The following is a 26101-nucleotide window of genomic DNA, read 5'->3' on the forward strand; positions in this document are numbered from 1 at the left end:
GACAGCCGAAAATGTAGGACACTGCAATCGTCATCTTCCTTTCTTCGTCTTCTTTTTTTCCTTCTTTATTTTTTTTGAAAAAGAACAGAGTATTTCCCTCCAACGAAAGCACAGGTTTGTGCTCTGCATCTCTTCGTGTTATTCGTAGTTGCTCTACGGCGAAAAGGACATATTCGCATGTTACTCAGGATGGTTTCCGCTAATCATGTAGATATCAGTCCGGCCACGAGAGTGCTCGAGGATACCAAATATGTTCCAAAAAGCCGCGCGCAAGTGCGATTTTTCAGAGCGAAACATTTTGGGTTCCATTGATCACAGAGATAAGGGTTCAAGGGTTTGGATAGCTCTTGACCTAGCGACCATTTGTATACCTATCGGAAGAACAGGCATACTGCGGTTATCTATTAATACTGGTCCAAAATTTAAACACTGCGCAATTTCTCCGTCCAACGCAAATTAAGCAAATACGTTGGTTCTTTTACATTAGGTGTGGTCTATGGTGGACCTTAGGCGTTGTATAAAAGCACCGTTTGGTCAATGGTGGTACCACTGAGGTAACCCCGAAAAATCATGATTTTTGAGTACCAAAACTACCAGTTGTGGGGATGGCAACTTCAATAATTTCTGTGCAGGGCAGATCGTCGAGATTTTTTCCATATATTCTTAAGATGATATTCTCGGGGAAATACGATTCTTTTATCGATATCATTATTTGTTACCGAGATCCAGGGGTTCAAAGTTACGGTACATATGCACGTAATATCCGGCCTGAGGAGTAAATGTAGTTTTAACTAATGTAGTGGACACGTGGAAATGGTTCTAGCGTCACTGCAAGGATTTTGTGGTCACTAAAATATAGTTTAGTTTTCGTTTTTTCTCCAATAAAACTCTAAGATGCGCTGTCTCTGTATAAACCTGCACTTACTACAAATATGCCCAACTTGGTACTGCTGAGACAAAAAATTGACTGAAATATGTCGTAACTTGCCTGAAAATAAATGACTGCCAAAAGTAATGTAAAACTGGAAGACTGCGAATTCAGTAAAACATTTCTAACACATTTTTACTCTTCCAAGATACAAATCATAAGCTGCGCCATTTCGATGAATTCCGATCGATGAGCAAATTATACAGAAAAAATGCAAAGGAAACGATTTCGTGTTAGCTGTATATATTGATGACGATGATGAGTCCCATACTTCTTTACAGAGCGTAGGGGAGCGACGCGAAGACCCGCACCGCCGTACTAGGCAAGGTCCTAGTGATGGTTCGCCATTGCCTTCCTCCGACCGTAATGGGAATGAATGATGATGATGATGAAGACGACACAACAACACCCAGTCATCTCGCGGGAATCGAACCCGGGTCCCCGTGCTCGGGAAGCGAGAACGCTACCGCGAGACCACAGGCTACGGACGTAGTTATATGTCGTTTATCTGTGTCAAAGTATCCTATATAAATGTGTTGAAATATGTAAATGTAATCTCAAACCCCTACTGGCTTATGGAATTCGTCTTATATAAGCAGTATACCCTGCTGTAGCTGGGAAAAGAAGAAAAACAGAGGAAAAATACTCCTGTCGGAGCACAAAAAAGGGGGATATGTCCCTCTTTAAAAGACTCTGACATAAAAGTGGGGAACCAGCTGATTGAGTCCTCATTCCGCCTTCCTCACCAAAAATTTTGGCGTATTCGCGCTTTTTGTACTCAAAGAGAATCGCAGAGACAATGCCAGTGGGAGAAAGGGAGAAAGAGGAGACCGTGCGAGCGGGAGAGAAAGAGAGAGGAGACGGGTGGTGGAAGAGAGAAAGTGTCACTGAAAGAGGAAAAGAGATGGAAGAGGAGAAAGTGGGGGGGGGGGGCAAAGGGAGAGGAGTGATGGTCAGTGAAAGACAGTGCAGTAAAATAGAAAGAAAGGTGGCTGGAGATAGAAGCAGTTGGAACGAAAGACAAACGAGACAGTGGAAATGGAAAATGCAACTGAGTGGAGGCTTGGGGGGATGAGGGTGGAGGGTTCTGCACCCTCATCCCAGACCGGCGATATTTAACACATAGCTATTATAGTGAAGGATGTATTTTGGACTGAATTTTAAACACGTGGGTGTAGGGGGAAAGTGAGTTGAACCCCCTCCCCCCTGATGCCTCCCCCGCCACCGTCCCATAGAATTTATGAACTGGCGAGGTATGGTGAATTTATTACGTTTATTTTCTTTGCTAACTAAGAATGACTGAATGTTGCTGAAATCCGGTCATTCGCAGCCATTCTTAGCCAGAGACAAAACTATCATCCTGTCAAGGGCCAAAAATATTAAATAAAACAGGTCAAAACTATCTGCATAAAGGTCGCTGCATCATTTCATTCATTTGAAATACAATGTTTTGGCACAATGCCTTACAGAAATTGTAGAATATCATCTGTGGGGTGGTTAAGCTGAGAACGAGATCATCAATATCGATGTTAATATTAATTAAGGATACATGCATTACATTGTCAGTGTTTCATCTATTATTCATTTCCGATTTTCTATATTATGCTTCTCTGAGAAGAAGAATACTAGTGAGGCATATATGATCTGTTGAAAGTACAAGATTTTCCTCGTAACTAATTTTAGAAAAAAATCATCAAAACAAAGTCGATAAATTTGTTCTTAGCAGCAATTTACATCAGCCTCAGTAAATTATGGTTGTTTACGTCATCATTAATTGAACGAGCAAGTACGGCAAATGAGTTCTTTTGGTAATCGGATCACTTTGTCTGAAATTAATCCATTACAATTTTAAATGATATTTTAATGAACCGCTAAAATAGGAAAACAAAGTTTATTTTGAATTTGAACATTTTAGTTCAAGTCTAACTATAACGATTGCATATCAATTGAAACATACACGAATGATTAAATTTCTGTCTATCATCAGGTGTATTTGAAGGGAGGAAGTCACAAGAGTCGGAGGTGGACTTGCTTCAGATTTAAGTGCGATTTTATGGCCAAACCGTGCACTGTCTGCGAGCAGAGGGCGAAAACAAATAATTTTCAGTACGTAGATCGGAAGATTCATAGTTATGTGGGTGCTTTCTTTGAATGCATTAATTTAAGTCCCTTTCAGTGGTCACACAATATTATTTAAGTTTTTACGTTAGACCCTTCACTTTTTATGAACCGACATGAACCGGCAGGGATTGCGTGCCAGAGACAAGAAGTGCAAATAAAGTGTATTATATGGATATTACCAACAGCAGCGACTTATACGAGAGGCGTTCCGTAAGTAATGCAACACATTCTTTTTATCGTCCACTTTCGGTTGAAAAAATGCGGGTTTTGTTGTAGGACATTCGTGGAATATTTCCACATCAGCCCCCACTGTTTTATAAAGCTCTGATAAGTAGCTGCGCTATACGTAACCTTCGAAATGGCATCTGTACCGGAGGTGTATTCCAAGCAGAAAGCTGTCATTGAGTTTCTTTTGGCGAAAAATCATTGCATTGCAAATATTCATAAGCGCTTGCAGAATGTCTACGGAGACGTGGTGGTGAACAAAAGCATGGTGAACCGTTGGGTTAGACGGCTGTCATCAACGCTACAAGTTCGTGTAAACTTGTCCGACCTCTCGCGTGCCGGCTGGCCTCACGCAGTTGTGTACGTACGGACACTCTCATTCGAGGTGATCGACGATCCACAGTCAAACACCCTGCTACTCAACTGGACGTCTCTGTTGATAGTGCTACACACTCGTACAGCAGTTGTGGTTCTCAAAGGTTTGTGCCCGACCCTCGCCGTCTGACTATAAAAAGCAACGTAGGGCTATCTGACCATAAACAGCAACGAAGGGCTATCTGACCATAAACAGCAACGAAGGGCTATCTGCACGGAATTGCTTGCGCGTTAAGAGTCTGATCGTGACAATTTTTTGTCGAAAATCGCCACAGGTGATGAAATATAGGCACATCCTTTTGAACCAGAAACAAAACGGCAATCCATGGAGTGGCACCATACCATCTCTCCTCCGAAGAAAAAGTTGAAAGCCGCACCTACTGCCGGTAAAATCATAGGTACGGTCTTCTGTGACTGTGAAGGGGTTAAGGAACGATCAACTCTGAAGTGTATTGCTCTATCCCCAGGAAACTGGAGAAATGACTTCGGCGTGTTCGTCGCCACAAACATACAAACGATCTTCTGACAATGGAAGGCTTCGCACACGTCTGTGCACCCGAGAGGACGTCATAAAACTTCACTGGACTTTTCTTCCTCATCTATTCCGCTGCTCGGATCTCGCACATGCCGGCTTCCATTTGTTTGGCCCAATGGTGGATGACTCCGCGGGAAACAGTACGTGGACGATGTGGAGGTTATTGATGCAGCAGGACGTTGGCTCCGACCTCGACCAGAAGAGAGGTGCCATGGGGGCAAACAGAGCCTACCAGTAATGTGGCGTAAGGCTGTTACAATGAACGGAGGTTATGTTGAAAACAACGGATTTGCAGCCAAAAGCGTGGGGAATAATACGGTGTACTGAAATGCTGAAGAAATCTTACTTCCTTTCAGAAAAATATGTGTTGCATTGCTTAATGAACGCTTCTCGTACATAATAAATAGAGGAGGCGGTTTGGGGTGAGTGGAAGGCATGAAGGTGACGTTAGTAAAGCTATGGGGCCGGGTCGTGCCTGGATAATTCAGTATGTAAGACCGTGTCCGGGAAAGGCAGGATTCCTGTTTCGACAGATAGCTTGAATCTGTCAGGAAGTTTCAAAACTGCGTATACTCCGCTGTAAAGTGAAAGATTAATGACGTGCAAGTATATACATCCTTAAATGTTGAATCCCGCTTAAATTAACTGTTGGTCATCTTAATATTAAGATTCTTTGCAAGTAAATGTGGGTCTGGTCCGCGGTCCATGTATTGAAGTAAATGTATTTCATGGCTCACCTGAGAACAATAAACGGCTCCATCCGGAAAGTCCCTATCAACAGTGTACTCTCCAATATCCTCGGCCACTTCACAGACACGTTACTGGCAGTCCATTCACGATCGATCTACATACAGAGAGATTATTTCGGAGAACGCAGGTTGATATTCCGCGTCATGTATGTTTTCCAATTATTGCTACAGTCGAGGTACATTTTTCCTCTAATTCCGATGGGCTATGAACTAGAGGTGTACACTGATGACCAAAGTCTGAGCTTCTTTGAATGTCTTTCGTTTTTTTTAAAATCATTCCAGCGGTAACCACTATAACGATATCGCACTTTTGCACGGCGCGTTAGAATTTTCTACCTCAGGACGCAACTGGAAGCTTTCTGTTTCTAGCAAAGACACGACTTTCTATATTCCTTAAAATAAATTTACCTTCACGTGTCCTTTACACCCTAGAGTTGTTTCTGGAGTATACCAATAATGTGATGTGTTTTACAAGTATCATGGCAGTGAATCCTGGCTGAGTGCGTTGTTCTCATCACGAAGACCTCACTCTAAATTTCTAATGGTATATTCGTGGGAAGATGATTATGTTAAATAAAAAGCCCATAATTCTATTCAAATCTTGGATTTAATATGAGGGCTACAGAAAGTAAGGTCCGATCGGTCGCGTGATGGAAACCACAAAGAATATAAAAAATGTTTTGTCTGCAGCAGTTTGCTACACCTTCCAGCTAGTTCTTTACATAGTCGCCGTACCGACTTAGGCGATTGCTGAAGCGTTGTTCCCACTTTCCAACACCCTCGTCAATGAAGCCAGCCGCCAGTGCTTTCCGCCATGTCTCTAGCCTGGACTGCAATTCGTTGTGCGTGCCAAAACGTTGTCTTCATAGCCAACGACTCATGTGAGCAGAACGAGCCAAATCCGTGCTGTATGGTGGGAGATCAAATACTTCCCATTAAAGAAGGTGCTGGGGCGTCCTCATTGCCCCTGCAGTGTGTGGTGGAGAACTGCCACGAAGAAGTAAAGGGCATGACAGGTACTTCCACGTGACTGCATGACATCAGGCGAAGCCTCGCAGCAATCACCCATACTTGGCGGACGACGCTATTGTTCTAGAGATCTTTACATACTCACTGTATGCTCAGAAATGAAATGAGCGACGTGATGCGATCGACTGGTGTACTAAAGACACTGCCCGACACATCTGTGCAAGGGTTCATCGGATTTTCACTGTCGTTGCCATTTCGCGATCTATCGGGCCTTACTTTCCCAATAGCTCTCGTAATTAATAAGAATCACTTAAATTCTTGGCACCAACTGTTAATGTACAGACCGAGTACCAGCTGCACCATATTTGTCAGTTACATTACACACCTAAGTGAACAATGAAAAAAACGCAATGCTTCGGCTATTATTCACTTATGACACTCTGTTGCCTCTTCTGTGTTTGTTACCACCATCCGACTACTTCTGACTGAGACCTTCAGACTGCCACGCTGTCGTCTCTTTGTGCAGTGTGCCATGTCTTCTTCTGCATGGATCGATATGAGAACTGTGCGCAAGTGTTCACAGTAGCAAACCTCTCGTTTCTCTCACAGTCAGACAAGCACAATACTCTCCTGAACGACACCCTTTTTCATAGTACGAGTGCTTATACAATGCCCATTAACATTAATGTGCCAACCTATCACAAGCTCGGATAACTACCTTTTGTATCGCGGACCATGGCGAGACGTGCAAGAAGACAGTCAGTGAGGTTCTGGAAGGTACCGAGAGTGCTGTGGAGCCTTGCCGACTCCAGTGGCACACGGTCAGCTGCGCTGGATTTACCGGCTGAGAATACAAGGCGCCAACAGCCCGCTAGAGATATTCTGGGCATTTGATACAGTTCCCCACAGTCGTTTAATGAACAAAGTAAGAGCATATGGACTATTAGACCAATTGTGTGATTGGATTGAAAAGTTCTCAATGGAGAGAAGTCTTCCGAAGTAAGAGTGATTTCAGGTGTGCCGCAGGGGAGTGTCGTAGGACCGTTGCTATTCACAGTATACATAAATGACCTTGTGGAAGTTCACTGACGCTTTTTGCGGATGATGCTGTAGTATCGAGAGGTTGTAACAATGGAAAATTGTACTGAAATGCAGGAGGATCTGCAGCGAATTGACGCATGGTGCAGGGAATGGCAATTGAATCTCAATGTAGACAAGTGTAATGTGCTGCGAATACAGAGAAAGAAAGATCCTTTATCATTTATCTACAATATAGCAGGTCAGAAACTGGAAGCAGTTAATTCCATAAATTGTCTGGGAGTACGCATTAGGAGTGATTTAAAATACAATGACCATACAAAATTAATCGTCGGTAAAGCAGATGCCAGACTGCGATTCATTGGAAGAATGCTAAGGAAATACAGCTCGAAAACAAAGGAAGTAGGTTACAGTCCACTTGTTCACCCACTGCTTGATTACTTCTCACCGGTGTGGGATTCGTACCAGATAGGGTTGATAGAAGAGATAGAGAAGATCCAACGGAGGGCAGCGCGCTTCATTACAGGATCATTTAGTAATCGCGAAAGCGTTACGGAGATGATGGCTAAACTCCAGTATAAGACTCTGCAAGACAGACGCTCAGTAGCTCGGTAGGGGCTTTTGTTGAAGTTTTGAGAACATACTTTCACCGAGGAGTCCAGCAGTATATTGCTCCCTCCTACGTATATCTCGCGAAGAGACCATGAGGATAATATCAGAGAGATTAGAGCCCACACAGATGCATATCGACAATCTTTCTTTCCACGAACAATACGAAACTGGAATAGATGGGAGAACCGATAGAGGTACTGAAGGTACCCTCCGCCACACAGCGTCAGGTGGCTTGCGGAGTATGGATATAGATGTAGAGATGGTCCCACAGATTCTGACTTGGTTTAAACCCTGGAAGTTTGGTGGACAGAGGAGTACGGTGGTGATCTACAAACCACGCACGTACGCTGTGAGCCTTGTGACGTGTGGCATTGTCCTGCTGGTAGATGCCATCGTGCCGTGGAAAAACAAACTGCATTTGGGGTGGACATGGTCCACAAGGATAAATGCATACTTGCATTGATCCATTGTGTCTTCCAGAATGACGAGATCACCCAGCGGAAGCTATGAAAAATTCTCCAGGCCATAGTGCTCCCTTCTCCGTCTTGGACCCGTAAAACGAGTGTTTGCTTCAGACGTCAGTGTCAGTTGTCCGATGGAGCATAAAACGTGATTCATATGGAAAGGCCACCTGTTGCCACTCAGTGGACGTCCAGTTTCGGTACGGGCGTGCCAATTCTGCTCTTCATCACCGATGAACAGCACTCAGCATGGTAGAGAAGCTCATCTGCAGATACCAGAACGGTTTTAGGAAACAGCGGTCATGCGAGACACAGCTGGCCGTCTTTGTGCATGATATACAACAGGATGTAGATACCGGCACCCAGGTTGATTCCATATTTCTTGACTTTCGAAAGGCGTTCGACTCAGTTCCGCATTGTCGCTGGCTCCAAAAAGTGCTTACGGTCTATCCGATGATATATGCGGTTGGATACAAAGTTTCCTAACAGACAGGGAGCAGTATGTCGTCCTGAACGGGGTGAGTTCAACAGAAACAAGCGTAACTTCAGGTGTGCCCCAGGGCAGCGTAATAGGTCCGCTGCTTTTTACGATTTACATAAACGATCTGGTTGATGTATTGATAGACTATTTGCCGACGATGCCGTAGTCTGCAGGAAAGTAGTATCACACGAAAGTTGTGAACAAATTAATGAGGATTTGCAGAAAATTAGTGCGTGGTTGCACCTTCGGTACGGCTATCTGTATCGTTGAGGCACGCAAGCCTCCCCACCAACGGCAAGGTCCATAGTTCATGGGGCGAAGGACTGGCAGTTATCTCTCAATATTAGTAAGTGTAACCTACTGCGTATAAAAAGGTGAAAATCCCCATTAATGTACGAGTACAAAATAAATGTCCAGTCTTTGGAAGCGGTAACATCCGTCAAGTATCTGGGTGTGACTGTTCGAAATGATCTCAAATGGAATGATCAGATTACACATGTAATGGGTAAGGTAATCTCTAGATTGCGGTTTATTGGTATAATTCTGAAGCGATGCAGTCCTTCAACAGAGGAAATAGCTTACAATATGTTAGTTCGTCCATTCTTAGAGTATTGTTTGTCTGTACGGGACCCTTATCAGTTGGGTCTGATTCAAGAGATTGAAGAGGTCCAAAGAAAAGCGGCAAAATTCGTGACTGGTACATTTAGCCATCGCGAGAGCGTTACAAATCTCATAAAAAGTTTGAAGTGGGACAATCTTGCAGATAGACGGCTCGATAAACGGAAGGGGCTGCTCACTAAATTCCGAAATCCGATCTTCACAGGGGATGTAGAGCATATTATTACCACCAACTTTCAAATCGCGCAATGATCACCATTCAAAGATAAGGGAAATTCGAGCTCGTACTGAGGCGTCCAGACAGTCGTTTCTCCCTCGCGCGATCCGCGAGTGGAACAGAGGAGGGAGATATGACTTTGGCGCGAATTGTGCCCTCCGCCACACGCCGCTTGATAGCTAGCGGAGTATATATGTAGATGTACACTACTGGCTATTAAAATTGCTACACCACGAAGATGATGTGCCACAGACGTGAAACCGACAGGAAGAAGATGCTGTGATATGCAAATTATTAGCATTTCAGAGCATTCACACGAGGTTGACGCCGGTGGCGACACCTACAACGTGCTGACATGAGGAAAATTTCCAACCGATTTCTCATACACAAACAGCAGTTGACCGGCGTTGCCTGGTGAAACGTTGTTGTGATGCCTCGTGTACGGAGGAGAAATGCGTACCATCACGTTTCCGACTTTGATAAAGGTCGGATTGTAGCCTATCGCGGTTGCGGTTTATCGTATGGCAACATTGCTGCTCGCGTTGGTCGAGATCCAATGACTGTTAGCAGAATATGGAATCGGTGGGTTCAGGAGCATAATACGGAACGCTATGCTGGATCCCAAAGGCCTCGTATCACTAGCAGTCGAGATGACAGGCATATTATCCGCATGGCTGTAACGAGTCTTGCAGCCACGTCTCGATCCCTGATTCAACAGATGGGGACGTTTGCGAGACAACAACCATCTGCACGAACAGTTCGACGAAGTTTGCAGCAGCATGGACTATCAGCTCGGAGACCATGGCTGCGGTTACCCTTGACGCTGCATCACAGACAGGAGCGCCTGCGATGGTGTACTCAATGACGAACCTGGGTGCACGAATGGCAAAACGTCATTTTTTCGGATGAATCCAGGTTCTATTTAAAGCATCATGATGGTCGCATCCGTGTTTGGCGACATCGTGGTGTACGCACATTAAAAGCGTGTATTCGTAATCGCCATACTGGCGTATCACCCGGCGTGATGGGATGCGGTGCCATTGGTTACATGTCTCTTGTTCGCATTGACGGCACTTTGAACAGTGGTCGTTGCATTTCAGATGTGGCACGACCCGTGGCTCTACCCTTCATTCGATCCCTGCGAAACCCTACATTTCAGCAGGATAATGCACGACCGCATGTTGCAGGTCCTGTACGGGCCTTTCTGGATGCAGAAAATGCTCCACTGCTGTCCTGGCCAGCACATTCTCCAGATCTCTCACCAACAGAAAACGTCTGGTCAATGGTGGCCAAGCAACTGGCTCGTCACAATACGCCAGTCACTACTCTTGATGAACTGTAGTATCGTGTTGAAGCTGTATGGGCAGCTGTACCTGTACACGCCATCCAAGCTCTGTTTGACTCAATGCCCAGGCGTATCAAGGCCGTTATTACGGCCACAGGTGGTTGTTCTGCGTACTGATTTCTCAGGATCTATGCACCCAAATTGCGTGAAAATGAAATCACATGTCAGTTATAGTACATTATATTTGTCCAATGAATACTCGTTTATCATCTGCATTTCTTCTTGGTGTAGCAATTTTAATGGCCAGTAGTATAGATGTAGATGTAGTATGAACCAGGCGCCTGCTGCAGTGGTCCATATGTAGCAACGTTTGCTAAATGGTCCTTGAGGAGACATTGTTGGTAGCCGCCTCGGTTTATCTGGACGGACAGTTGCTCAACAGTTGCACGTCTGTTCGTCCGTGCACGTATCCACAGCCGTCGTTCACCCCTGTCATCTACGGCTCGTAGTGCTCAACAATTGCGTCGGCGCCGGATTTGGATAGCAATCCAGATCACAGTCCAAGCACAGTCCGTACAACAAGAACGCTCTGTAACAGTAGTTAGAATTGTTGTAGAGGCCATGTAGGCTGATGAACGTAGAATGAGAGCGTGAGCTGAGATTTGCTTTAAATCCACTCCATAACTAGAGACGTTCCTCAATTCACATTGTGCCATCGATCGGAAAGGTAGCTTAGTCAGTATTGCCGTATCTATCGATGTTCACTAGCTGATCAAAAGTATCTGACACCTTTTAGTGGAAGTTGCGGTGTATCCATTTCTCGACGTTTTGGCGGCCTGAACTCTACTGGGGGGTTCTAGGCGCTTCAGTTTGGAATCGCGCGACTGCTACGGGCGCAGGTTCGAATCCTGCCTCGGGGATGGATGTGTGTGATGTCCTTAGGTTAGTTAGGTTTAAGTAGTTCTAAGTTCTAGGGGACTGATGATCTCAGATGTTAAGTCCCATAGTGCTCAGATTCATTTTAACCAATCTACTGGGGGCAGTTTCAGTCTTAATGTCTCTGGAGGAATGGAAGCCCATTCCTCCTCCACAGCCGAGAACAGAGAAGATCGTGATATTGAACGTTGGGATCTGAAGCGAAGTCAACGTTCTAGCTCAACCAATGGTGTTTCATTGGGTTCAGGCAGGGACTCTGTGTAGGTCAGTCCATTTCAGAAATGGTATTGTCCACAAACCATTGCCTCACGGATACTGATTTATGACAGAGTGAATTGTTATGCTGATACAAACGATCATCATCTCTGGACAGTTCCTCTACTGTAGGCAGTATACAATTCCCTAAAATGTGTTCTTAGCCTTCCGCATTTAGCGTTTTCATAGTCGCAATAAGTGAATTGTACCCTAACCACAAAAAGCATCCACATACTGTAACACCACCTTCTCCGTACTTCACTGTTGGCACTACACATGATATTAGGTAACGTTCTCCAAGTATTTGTCGAACCCAGCTCAGGGTACAGTGTGATTCATCACCCCAAACCACTCGTCTCCAGTCACCCAATGTCCAGTGGAATCTCTCTTCACACCATCTCAATAGTCGCTTTCCCCTGACTACAGAAATGCGTGGCTTATGAACAGCTGCTCGACCATTTGTACCCCTTTCTTTTTAACTCCCTACCCACTGTCATTGTGCCAGGTGTACTGCTGGTAGAACTTAGGAACTTAAGAGTGAGTCATGCGATATTTTGCACAAAGACTCTCTGCAATCTTTCATGGTCCCTGTGCATTAGTCCTTGAGGTCCGTGGTCCAGGTTTAACTGTGGTTGTTTCTTTGCGTTTTCACTTCACAATCATATAAACAACAATCGATTTAGGCAGCTTTCGAAGGGTTGAAATACCCCTGATGATTTGTTACCCATGTGACACCCAATGACTAGTCCACGTTCGAAGACACGGAGCTCTACTGCCTGACTCATTCTGATGTTACCGCTTCTCTGCTGACAACACAGTACTCCCCACCTCCTTTTACAGGGTGAAAAGTATTTAAACCGACAAACTATGGGAGGTTGTAGGGGACATCAAAACAAATATTTTTCCCTGATATAATTTTTTCCTATGAGGAGTATTTAAACCGGTAGAGGAAGATTTCTCTGGCGGCAAGTTAGTTAAACCAACAAAGACTTTTCCATTTTTTTATGACCAGGAGACAACACATTAAAACAACACAATTTCAATTACAGTAGATTTTCAAAAATGCCTCCATTGACATGTAAACAAAGGTTACGCCGTCGGATCATGTTCTGTCTGACACGGACAAAAACCCCAGGAGTATCTTGAATTGTTCCTGCTGCTGCTACTATCCGGGCAAACAGATCCTCTTCTGATGCAACAGGAGGTGCGTAAACAAGGTTGCGCATCTCTCCTCACACAAAAAAGTCCAGAGGGGGCATATATGGGGATCGAGCAGGCCATGGTACAGGACTACCTCTGCCAATCAACGTTTCTGGGAACCGTCGGTCCAGGAATCGACGCACATGACGACTAAAATGTGACGGCGCCCCGTCATGTTGGAACCACATGCGTTGTCTTGTTGGGAGCGGGACGTCTTCCAGCAATTCTGGCAATGCTCTGACGAGAAAACTGTAATAGTGCCTGCCATTTAATGTCCTAGGTAGCAGATACGGCCCAATTAAACAGTCCCTAATAACATCGTGTCACACATTAACGAAGAACCGCACTTGATGAGCGCTAGCAACTGTGGTATGTGGATTATCCTCACTCCAAACATGCGAATTGTGCATGTTGAAGACTCCGTCACTCCCGAACGTTGCTTCATCGGTAAACAACACAGAAGATGGAAATGTAGGATGCATTTCGCACTGTTCCAGGTACCACTGCGAAAACTGTGCTCTGGGTGGATAATCAACTGGTTCCAGGTTGTGGACACGCTGTAAGTGAAATGGACGTAACAATTGCTCTCGAAGGACTGTTCTTACATTCGTTTGATTCGTCCCCATGTTACCTGCAATTGCACGAGTGCTGATTGAAGGATCCCACTCCACATGCTGCAAGACAGCTTCCTCAAATTGCAGCGTTCTTACCGTGCGACGGCGTTGCTGTCTAGGTAATCTGCCAAATGAACCTGTCTCACGCAGACGTTGGTATACAGTAGCAAAGGTCGTATGATGCGGGATACGGCGATTAGGATATTGTTGTTGATAAACCCGCTGTGCAGCTCGTCCGTTGTGGTGAGCTACGTAGTACGCACCAATCATATCAGTGTACTCACTCCAGGTGTATCGCTCCATTAGTAAACAGAGACAATGCACTACTACACTGGTGAACAGCAGTTGCCTACAACTGAAGAGCGTAATACGCACTCTAACAACTGAAGATCGTAATACGGCCTCTAACAACTGAAGAGCGTAATACGGCCTCCACCGGTTTAAATAATCCTTATAGGAAAAAAAGACATTAGGGAAAAATATTTGTTTTGATGTCCCCTACAACCTCTCAGAGTTTGTCGGTTTAAATACTTTTCACCCTGTATACTTTCGGATCCTCCTGCCGTGACATCTAGTGCTCAATTCCGCATTACGTGGGGGCGTCCGGATACTTTTGATCGGACAATGTAGCTGAACGGACATTATATGACAAATCGTAAAAAATAAGAGAAATACCAACGACGTTCTGTCAGTCAAACCATCTATACATACACTGACACCTGTACCCTGCAAGCCACTATAGAATGTGGAAGGGTCTGTGTATTAGCCCCTTGATAATGTTGCGTTATTTCACAAGTCCTTTAGCATCTTATACTTCAGTAAACATGCCAGGAGCAATAAACGCAATTGAGAATGCTCCAGTCAGTCACAACTGCATACATTCGCTGAATTCATTCTTTTTCGATGTCTGTTTTTTATCTATGCGTTGATTAATTACGCATATGTACTTCCTGTATCTTTCCACAATTAATTACAACGTATTTATGTTGTACCGCTATCCTTCTTCCCAGTTCCTGCCGTCTTAGAATGACAGAGTTTCAAATGGCTCTGAGCACTTAACATCTGAAGTCATCAGTCCCCTAGAACTTAGATCTACTTAAACCTAACTAACCTATGGACATCACACACATCTATGCCCGAGGCAGGATTCAAACCTGCGACCGTAGCGGTCGCGCGGTTCCAGACTGAAGCGCCTAGAACAGCACGGCCACTCCGGCCGGCAATGACAGAGTGAGTGAATGGGTGTGTATATCGAGTTTTCGTAATATCTGGTGGCGGGTAAACTTCTTGTCTTTAGGCAACTTCGGTGTAGGATTGGAGAATGGCAAAGAGGTTTCTCTACCTATAGTTGAAGCGCTATAGTGGGTTTATTGACAAGATGGGGCAATAGCGATATCTGACAAATTCTGCTACTCCGAGCAAGGGTGTTTGGATAGTCGGTCGTGAGATTTTGAAGAGAGCGGTTGCTCGTGGCAGCTCGTTCGCAGTCGTGAGTTTGGTAACTGAGCCTGTGTAATTTTTAGCCTAGTCGAAGTCTTAATCCACTTGTTTTCTAGCTTCAGATGTTTATAATCATGGAGAACATTTCCGTCGGAATGGAAAGTGGTAGGTTTTTTGTAATGGTTTGATTTTGCTAGTAGTTACTTTGTTCAACCAGAACTTAGAAATGTGGGACGTGGTGTGCGAACTCCGCTTAGTCTGAATTGGAATTCGTTTTTCCCAGCGAGAATGTGCGTGTGTTGTTGTTTCTTACATTATTTCTTCTTCTGTTTCGTTACTTTCGTCCGTATTCCGTAGTTTCTGTCCGTTAGTTTGTGTGACTTGTTTGCTAAATCCCAAGTTGTTTCGGAGAACTTTCAGTTCTCGGAATCTGTTTCATCTTGCAATTAGTTTGCCATAGTTTACTTATATGGGTAGCTCCTCACACGGATTTTCCTTTATCTGACTTTGTGAGGATATGGCCAGGTGTTTTAAAAGCGAACAAGCCTTCAGCTCGCCGATTTTCCTTTCTTATCCTATACTTGTGGGGCTTATATTACATTGCCTTGACGTGTGTCCTGTGTTCTACAGGTATTCCCGATCTGATCTGAATTTCGGATCGAAATTCTCGTTCAAATCCACGGCTTGAGTTTTTATTTTATTTTATTTTATTTATTTATTTATTTTTTTTTTTTTTGCCTCAGGGCGGCGGAACAAACCATTTGCCGACGACATGTGTTTTTGATACATGTTGCAGTTCTCCTATTTCCTTTTATATCTTCTGTGTGGTGTTATTACGAATTTGAAGTGCGTGTGTGATTCATGTACCGTTGAGTGATTCCCATTTTAAGAGACTCTAATGATTTGCAAGCCCATCAGGCAACGTATCTGATCATTTGTTGCACTCACTTGATTATTTGAAGCAGTCACCAGCAACCGTTATATTTTTATGTAAATTTGTAGTGCTTTTCTAATTTGGTTACGTAAAATAAATGTTAAATCTAGTTTCAATTGAATATCACTGTTAATAAAATAAATGTAAATCTAGTTTAAATTGATTACACTGTTAATATTTTATCCCACATATCACAATATCCCTTTCATAGGAAACATTCTATAGCGTTTGACCCGTATGCAATTCAAACAGGCCTGTTTATTTGCTTGTTAAGTAAAATTTCAATTTTATGAAGTACATTTCCTATAAATAAGTTGGTTGCCTGACTGAGGACAGAATGCTCAGTCGAACTGGATGACAGAATCTTAGCCTCTGTGTGGTAAAAAAACCATTTATTGTTGAAGAGGCTGAAAAAATCAGCCAACCAGTTGCCAACATTTTTTGTCCGCGAAATTTTGAGAGACACAGTTCATGATTTCCATAGATACCCCTCATAATCTATACAGATACCTTTCATATGGCGACCCTATAACCTTCATAATCTGTGCAGATACCTTATAATGTATAGGCGAAGAGTACTTCCGACAACACTGTTATGCCCACCTTCCCGCTTTCCCCACCCCCCCCCCCCCCCCCTCCAACTTCCCTGTTCAATTTACGAATAATGCATGGGAAGAACAACATTAACGGTAAACCTCCGTACAAACTTGCTTCTTTCATTTTAGTCATTTCGTGAGTCGCATTTGGCAAGAACCAATTAAGTTTCCCGATTCTTCTTGAAACGTACACTCTCGGAATTTTAGCAAAGTCTCTCCGTTATGCAGAACGCCTTTCTTGTAGCGTCTGCCAATGGGAGTATCCTGATATTTCCATAGCGTTCTCACGTTAGCTAAGCGATCTAGTGGCAAAACGTGCCAGCCTTCGTTGGGACATTTCTATCTCATCTATTAAACGAACCTGGTAAACGTTCCAGAATGTTGAGCAGTATTCAAGAATCGGTCGAACGAGAATTTTGTTATCCCTTCTTGCATGAATTTCAATTATTTAGGTTCTTCGAATGAATTTTACCCCGGAACCCGCCTTTCCCACAACTATTATTGTGTGGTCATTCCGCTTTAGACTGCTCCCGAAGGTAACTCGTAGGCACACTGTGATTGAAATTACATTTTCACTCCTTCAGAGAACCCTCATGAAAAAGGAGCTATCGCAGGACAATGAAACTTTGAGGTGTCATTTGTAAGAACATGCAGAAATGAAATATCGGATAAGCCTTTGTAAGGAACACATTTTAATTTCCACCGGCCGGGGTGGCCGAGCGGTTCTAGACGCTACAGTCTGGAACCGTGCGACCGCTACGGTCGCAGGTTCGAATCCTGCCTCGGGCATGGGTGTGTGTGATCCTTAGGTTAGTTAGGTTTAAGTAGTTCTAAGTTCTAGGGGACTGATGACCTCAGAAGTTAAGTCCCATAGTGCTCAGAGCCATTTGAACCATTTTTAATTTCCACAGGAGAGGGTAACATTCGTTAATTGCGTACCACGTTTACGTTCCAGGTTACAAACGTTGCTCATAGTGACGACCATCTGCGTCCACGACAGCCTGGAACCGCACTAGGGGCTGCTCTACTGCTGCCCAAAACATCTCAGGTGGGATACTGACTGTCGTAGCATATCTCCTGCACTGTCTGAAGATCGCATATTGCGTCCAGCGTTCTCAGACTTGGCAATAGTAGCTTCTTCAACAATTTGTGGCACAATTGGTCGTCAGCCTCTCCCACGAGCGATTCACAAATTGATAGTTAATTCGAACTTCTGAATCAAGTTCCTCAACCCTGGAGCGAAAAGAAGAGCTCTCTGTGTTCCTTTAATGCGCCGACACTCGCGAAGGGCAGTCGCACTATTGCCGTTGTTTTGACAAAACAGCTGTACGACTAAAGTAAAGCCCTTCTCACTTTGTGCACACGCCTGTTGGTTATCTGCCTCTGTAATGCACGCTGATGCCTGTGTTTGAACCCTTCGTCTCTGTACCAGTAGCGAGGTCTAACGGCAAGTCCTGACACTAACACTACTAACAACGGGAATCCCGCAGAGCAAAGTCTGAACATCGTTCTTATGAAGTTAGGTACCCGTAACATAAATAGTTTTCCGTCTACACTGGCTCAAACAGCGAAATTTTAATTAACTATAACCACCCTATACTTTACGGTTGTTAATTTTTTCAGTGTTTTATCACCAGTAGTATAACAAAACAGAAACAGGCCTCTTCAACTGCTTATGGGCAAACTGTTCAGCCTCCAGTAACCCTCCATAGGACTTCCTGCATATGGCTGAAACCTCCCTACAGACAACAGCATCACCTGCAATTAGTCTAATGGCGATTCCGATGTTATCCACTAGAGCCCTGATATCAACTGTAAACGGTCAGGTCCAATATAACTCCTTTCAGGTACTCCTGAAGTTATTTTACATCTGTCAGTTTGACTCCGGTAAGAACGACATGTAAAGTTGTTCCTGTAAGGAAGTCATAAATTCAGTTACAAATCGGTAAGCTTGTATTTTCTCTTACCAGGCAATAGTGGGAAACTATGTCGAAAGCTTTCCAGAAGCCAAGAAACACGGCAGCAACGGCGATCTGGGTCTCAGGTATCAATAGAGCGAGTTGAGATTCGCAAGATCTCTGTTTGTGAAATATGTGTTGATTTTTATAGAGGAAATCTTCGTTCTCCAAAAAGTTTGTAGAGCGTAAGCATAAAACATGTTTCATATTTCTACGATAGATCGGCGTTAAAGTCATCGGCCTATTACTACGCCCGTCTGCTGACGAAGCTTCTGGAAACCGCGAATGTTTTTTTTTTTTTTTTTTTTTTTTTTCAGACCGCAGCATCGCTGTACGGTCATACCGTAAACTACTGCTAGAAGGGGAGAGAGTTCTTTCACATAATCACAGTAGGTCCTGAAATCTTTCCATTACTGAACTTTTTTATTGACTTTCTAATCCTCGATCACATATCTCAGTATCTGCCATTTCGATGCTAGTGAGATGATACAAAAGGAGGAATGTATAATAATCTAAGCAGTGATTAATATCGGAAGACCGAGTTCAACATTTCCCCCAACGAGTTTAAATTTTATAGCATGGCTATACGTCCGTCATTTTTGAAGCAAACTGATTTCCCGTTCACCATTTTCTTTGTAGTCAAGAGTGTAGTCTACTCTGCCATGCCACCTTCAAATTACTTTTAACAAACTTCAAACAGGCCAAGATAGCTTTATTTTTTCTCAAAAAACTATAGAAATCGGTGATTTCTGTGTACACTGGCAGCAAAGCGTAAAGTTTTAATTTAAATATGAATAAACATTTCGATGCAGATAAAATTGCAGGACGACTGAAAACATGTTCGTCTACTCACGATAACTCCTGTTGCTCGCAAACTGAACGTAAATGAAAACAGTTTCAGCAAATACCATCTGAAGGTTACGTATAAAACTTCGAAACGCATTATGGTTAGCTAACGAAAACAGGGACTGGCACAGAAATTCTGTACTTTTATTTTGAGCATACAGTCACAGCCTCAAAAACCAGTCGACTGTGGACTGGAATATATTTAAAAATTATGTGTAACAAATATTTAAATAATAATTACGACTTCCAACGTAATCAAGCAACTTACTGCCCTTTCGTTTTTACAATGTTTTATTGGCATTTAATTTTTACAATGTATTCATTGACATTTCATTTTTATAGTGTTTTCATTCTATTTTTGTATGTTTTCAGTGACCTTTAAATAAAATAAACTCGTTAAGTATTTTTCTTGCAACTTTATCTATCTGCTCAAAAGACTTAGATTCGGGTTAATGATTTATTCTGCGGATGTAATAATACTTGTAGTGCAGATTTGAGTTTCACATAACGTGCTTCTTTTCCAAATTGGGTTGCTGTGAAAAGATGATCGCTGTTTATAAGTAGGGAACTTCTTAGTAATTGTAGCAGTGTTCTTGGTTGAGATAATTTCACAAACTTTCTAAAGTAGCTTTACGTCTTAGAATAATAAAAATGTAGTGTCAGAGCCAGTGTCGTTATTTGTCGAGAACATTGTGATATTTTGCCACCAGCTTCTTCATTAGAATCGTTGTGTTTTTGCTACTTAACGTATCAAACTGAATTTCACAGTCTTTTTTTAAAAAATCACGAAGTTTCTAGATGCGCTATTGCTCTTTAGTGTCGCTCACTAAGCTACTTTATGTGCTTATTCAGTAGCATTTTGTCTGCTTTCACTCTCTGTCGTATCATGCTTTCAGCTTTTTAGTGAACTTGTAAGATCACAACTGTGATCGTCATAAGTAGGTGTAGCCACTAGACTCCAAAAGAATGAAATTCCACCATAAGTTTTTAATAACAGTTTTACTGCATGAATGGAAATTATCAGGATCTGTCAGTGTCTACAGACTTTATCAAAACCGGGAGCTGACGAGCCTTATTTTAACCCGATGGTCTCCTGTTCCTGTTCTGATCACTGTGGAAATGGCGACCGAGTTAACGCTGGTTGCCACAAGACGAGGTCTTGATTTCGCTACAGTTATAAAGTTTTGTTCGCTTTCATAGTAATTTTCTAGCACGGCTATTGCACCACGGAGAGTCTCTCAGAAATAAACCACATAAGAACTACGGCGACGTTTCACACTACATAGCAAGCCTCAGTGTGCCATTGATGTTCCACATCCTGTACCAGCCGTTAGCACAGGTAACTGGTTAGCAATGTTGTAGCTGTGAAGAGGACAAATTACTCTATTAGCACAATGGAATACATTGTTTTCCATATACGAGAGCGTGCTGAAAACTCTTGAAGCGTTTTAAATAAAACAATAGTTATTAATATTCTATACCATTCTCCATGTCTAGATATTTTCAACATTGCCGCTAGATGAATCCGAATTGTACCGCGTAAAATGACGATGTGTAATGTAAGTATGTCGGTGAGTGAGAGACACCATGATGGTCCATGGAGAGTGTGGTCCCTGTGTGGACGAACTCATCTGATTCGAAACTCGTTTCGAATTAGATTAGTTCATCCACACAGGGACCACACTCTCCATGGACCATCATGGTGTCTCTCACTCACCGACATACTTACATTACACATCGTCATTTTACGCGGTACAATTCGGATTCATCTAGCGGCAATGTTGAAAATATCTAGACATGGAGAATGGTATAGAATATTAATAACTATCAGATCAGATGAGTTCGTCCACACAGGGACCACACTCTCCTTCAGCATGATAATGCCAGACCACACAACAGAGCTGCGAAATTTGTAACAGTTCAAAGTCTTGGATTCAGTATTATCGATCATCCTCCATCCAGTTCCGACTTAGGCCCATCTGATTTCCAAAATTTAAAGAACACCTTCGAGGACTTCACTTTGATAATGATAAAGCGGTGCAAGCAGAGGCGAGGTTGTGGTTCTCTCAACAAAGTAAATCATTCTACAGTGATGGTATCAGCCGGCCGGAGTGGCCAAGCGGTTCTTGACGCTACAGTCTGGAGCCGTGCGACCGCTAAGGTCGCAGTTTCGAATCCTGCCTTGGGCTGGATGTGTCTCATATCCTTAAGTTAGTTAGGTTTAAGTAGTTCTAAGTTCTAGGGGACTGATGACCTCAGAAGTTAGTCCCATAGTGCTCAGAGCCATTTGAACCATTTTTATGATATCAAGAAACTGGTCTCTCTCGTTGATAGAAATGTGTTCGTCAGCAGGGTGACCATGTTGAGAAATAAATATCTAGACACGAAAAATAAAGGTGTAGAATCTTAATAACGCTTGTTTTATTTAAAAACCTTTAACAGTTTACACATAAAAAATTCGGAGGCATTACTTTTCAGCACGCCCTTGTAATATGGCTTTGTAACAATAGCCAGCAGAGCCTTGCTATTTTCGTACTGCGAAAGGCTAAAAGGACATGCAGCTCTACGTATGACTTAATGATATCCTGAAATAGTCCGGAGGTGAAATTGTCCCCCATTTGAATCTTAGGGCACGGACTACTCGGGAGGATGTCGTCAGGGTGGACTACCGTTGAGAGCCAAAATAGTCTTCGAACTGAACGCTGCAAAAACACACTAAAAAGTACTGTTAATCACACTACAGCATGCAGAGGAAGTCTGACAAATTATTTAAAGACACAGTTTATGAAAAAACAACTGACGTTTACAATCGGTGGAAACCGGTTCTCAAAAATCGGTTTTCTCCTTCTGCAAGTTGTGCCGAATGTCAGCACACAAAGTAACAGAGCAAAAATTCTGTACAAAATTAAAAACTGAACTTCCAAAGAATAAATGTCCAAAATGTTCCTGTTAAATCTCCTGCAGATTTACGTATCAAAACGGACTAAACGAAATTCCAAACATTTAATGAGACACACGCGAACATGTACCTGTGCACTGTAAGATTAAGAATGTCAGACAAGAGAAGTGAGATCTGAACTAAAGTTTAACTGAATTCAACCTGATGATAACTTATAATGCAATGCTTATTGTGTCCCAACAGTGATGTCAAACTGGCCCCAACAAACTTTTGTGACTTACCTTGTGGCAATGGAAGCTCTGTACTGCACGAAAATGGAAAATGTTGATATACAACGGAGCACCAAACCAGCTAAAGAAAACTTTGGCCGAGTGAAATGCAAGGAAAAGCAACTATGCTAAGCACATCATACTCTAAGGTTCAGCAACTTTGTTCCGCATGTGCAATGCGGTGACACATCATTACAAAATAAAACTTTAGTGAAGAGACAGTGAAAGAAACTGAATATACTGCGCAATATAAAAGAGACTAGCATTTAAAAACTGTGTTATGAAACTGATCTTTATCATTACAACAATCTTTATAAAATTAAATTTTTATAAAAAATAAAGCTATGCGGTGTAATTCGTTAATGAAATGGTAAAGAAGTGGTAAATCTACGACTGAGTTCAAGCCATGTGAGCAGACAATCAAACTGGCATACCCAAATTTATAAGCAAAATAATACCTAAAATATATCTTTCCCAGACTCGTCATAAATTAGCGCGAGCAAGCAATGCAGTGACAATATTACCTGAATGCCTTCACACTTCTAAAATTAATCTTTTTTGTGAGTCATCAGTCCTTTGACTGGTTTGATGCGGCCCGCCACGATCTCCTCTCCTGTGCCAACCTCTTCATCTTAGAATAGCACTTACAACCTGCGTTCTCAATTATTTGCTAGATGTTTTCCAATCTCTGTCTTCCTCTACAGTTTTTACCCTCTACAGCTCTCTATAGTACCATGGAAGTCATTTTGCTGATGTCTTAAAACCTATCCTATCATCTTGTCCCTTCTCCTTGTCAGTGTTTTCCACATATTCCTTTCCTCTCGAATCTGCACAGAACCTCCTCATTCCTTACCCTACCAAAAATGGTTCAAATGGCTCTGAGTACTATAGGACTTAACATCTGTGGTCATCAGTCCCCTAGAACTTAGAACTACTTAAACCTAACTAACCTAAGGACATCACACACAGCAACATATTCCTTTCCTATCGAATCTGCACAGAACCTCCACATTCCTTACCCTACCAAAAATGTTTCAAATGGCTCTGAGTACTATGGAACTTAACATCTGTGGTCATCAGTCCCCTAGAACTTAGAACTACTTAAACCTAACTAACCTAAGGACAGCACACACAGCAACATATTCCTTTCCTATCGAATCTGCACAGAACCTCCACATTCCTTACCCTACCAAAAATGTTTCAAATGGCTCTGAGTACTATGGAACTTAACATCTGTGGTCATCAGCCCCCTAGAACTTAGAACTACTTAAACCTAACTAACCTAAGGACAGCACACACAGCAACATATTCCTTTCCTATCGAATCTGCACAGAACCTCCACATTCCTTACCCTACCAAAAATGTTTCAAATGGCTCTGAGTACTATGGAACTTAACATCTGTGGTCATCAGTCCCCTAGAACTTAGAACTACTTAAACCTAACTAACCTAAGGACATCACACACAGCCATGCCCGAGGCAGGATTCGAACTTGCGACCGTAGCGGTCACGCGGTTCCAGACTGAAGCGCCTAGAAGCGCACGCCCACACCGGCCGGCTTACCCTAACAGTCCACCTAATTTTCAACATACGTCTGTAGCACCACATCTCAAATGCTTCGATTCTCTTCTGTTCCGGTTTTCGCACAGTCCATGTTTCACCACCACACCGTGCTCCAACAGTACGTTCTCAGAAATTTCTTCTTCAAATTACATCATATGTTTGATACTAGTAGACTTCTCTTGACCAGGAATGCCACTTTTGCCAGTGCTAGTCTGCTTTTAATGTCCTCCTTGCTCCGTCTGTCATTGCTTATTTTGCTTCCTAGGCAGCAGAATTCCTTATCTTCATCTACCTCGTGACCATCAACCCTGATGTTAAGTTCCTCGCTGTTCTCATTTCTGCTACTTCTCATTACTTTCGGCTATCTTCGATTTACTCTCAGTCCGTATTCTGTACCCAGTAGACTGTTCATTCCATTCTGAAGATATTGTAATTCTTCTTCACATTCACTCAGGACAGCAATGTCATCAGCGAATCATATCATTGATATCCTTTCACCTTGAAATTTAATTCCACTCCTGAGCCTTTCTTTTCTTTCCACCATTGCTTCTTCGATGTACAGAATGAAAAGAAGGGGCGTAATACTACATCCCTCTCATTCACTCTTTTTAGTCCGAGCACTTCGTTCTTGGTCGTCCACTCTTATTATTCCCTCTTGGCTCTTGTACATATTGTATATTACCCGCCTCTCCCTGTGGCTTACTCCTATTTTTCCTAGAATTTCGAACATATTGCACCATTTTACATAGTCGAATGCTTTTTCCAGGTTGACAAATTCTATGAAGCCTCCTTATTTTTCTTTAACCTTGCTTCCATTGACAAGCGCAACGTCAGAATTGGCTCTCTGGTGCCTTTCCCTTTCCTAAACCAAACTGATCGTCATCTAACCCATCCTCAATTTTTTCCATTCTTCTGTATATTATTCTTATCAGCAACTTGGCTGCATGAGCTGTTTAGCTGATTGTCGATAATTCCCGCACTTCTCGGCTCTTGCAGTCTTCGTTGTTGTGTGGATGGTATCTTTCCGAAAGTCAGACGGTATATTGCTAGACTCAAATATCCTACACGCCAACATGAACAAGCGTTTTGTTGACACTTCCGCCAATGATTTTAGAAATTCTTATAGAATGTTATCTATCCCTTCTGCCCTTCCCAAGCTCTCTTAAATTCTGATTCTAATACTGCATGCCCTATCTCTTCTAAATCGAGTCGTGTTTCTTCTATCACATCAGACAAATCTTCCCCCTCATAGTGCCCTTCGATGTACTCATTTCGACTATACGCTCTCTCCTCTGCATTTAACAGCGGTAGTTTCCTTGTACTCTTAATATTACCACCCATGCTTTTAATTTCACTCAGTATTGTTTTGACTTTCCTATATGCTGAGTCAGACCTTCCGACAATCATTTCGTTTTCTATTTCTTCACTTTTTTCATGCAGCCATTTCGTCTTAGCTTCCGTGCGCTTCCTATTTATTTCATTCCTCAGCGACTTGTATTTCTGCATTCCTGAATGTTCCTGAACATTTTTGTACTTCCTTCTTCCATCGATAAGCTGAAGTATTTCTTCTGTTACCAATGGTTTCTTGACAGTTATCATCTTTGTACCTATGGTTTTCTTCCCAGCTTCTGTCTTTGCGCTTCTTAGAGATGTCCATTCCTCTGCAGCTGTACTGCCTACTGAGCTATTCCTTATTGCAGTATCTATTGCCTCAGGGAACTTCAAGTGTTTCTCGTCATTCCTTAGCACTTTCATATCCCACTTCTTTGCAGACTGATTCTTCTGACTAATGTCTTAAACTTCAGCCTACTCTTCATCACTACTACAGTGTGAAATGAGTCTATAGCTGCTCCTGGGAACGTCTTACAACCCTGTATCTGATTTAGGAATCTCTGTCTGATAATGATGTAATCTAACTGAAATCTTTTCCTATCACCCGGTATGTTCCAAGTGTAACTTTTCCTCTTGTGATTCTTGA

At 42.8% G+C, this 26101-nt stretch overlaps 1 protein-coding gene across 1 annotated transcript in view; it reads left to right on the forward strand.

Moving 5' to 3' along the window:
• The window catches only part of LOC126481059 (vitamin K-dependent protein C-like), a 172278-nt gene that overhangs the window by 5452 nt on the left and 140725 nt on the right, over positions 1-26101 (forward strand). The window contains exon 2 of the mRNA XM_050104542.1: positions 17545-17637. The gene's annotated coding sequence lies outside the window, so the exon portion shown is untranslated. The remainder of the gene's footprint in view (positions 1-17544; positions 17638-26101) is intronic.

Source organism: Schistocerca serialis, chromosome 5, assembly GCF_023864345.2.
Source record: "Schistocerca serialis cubense isolate TAMUIC-IGC-003099 chromosome 5, iqSchSeri2.2, whole genome shotgun sequence".
Classification (NCBI taxonomy): domain Eukaryota; kingdom Metazoa; phylum Arthropoda; class Insecta; order Orthoptera; family Acrididae; genus Schistocerca; species Schistocerca serialis.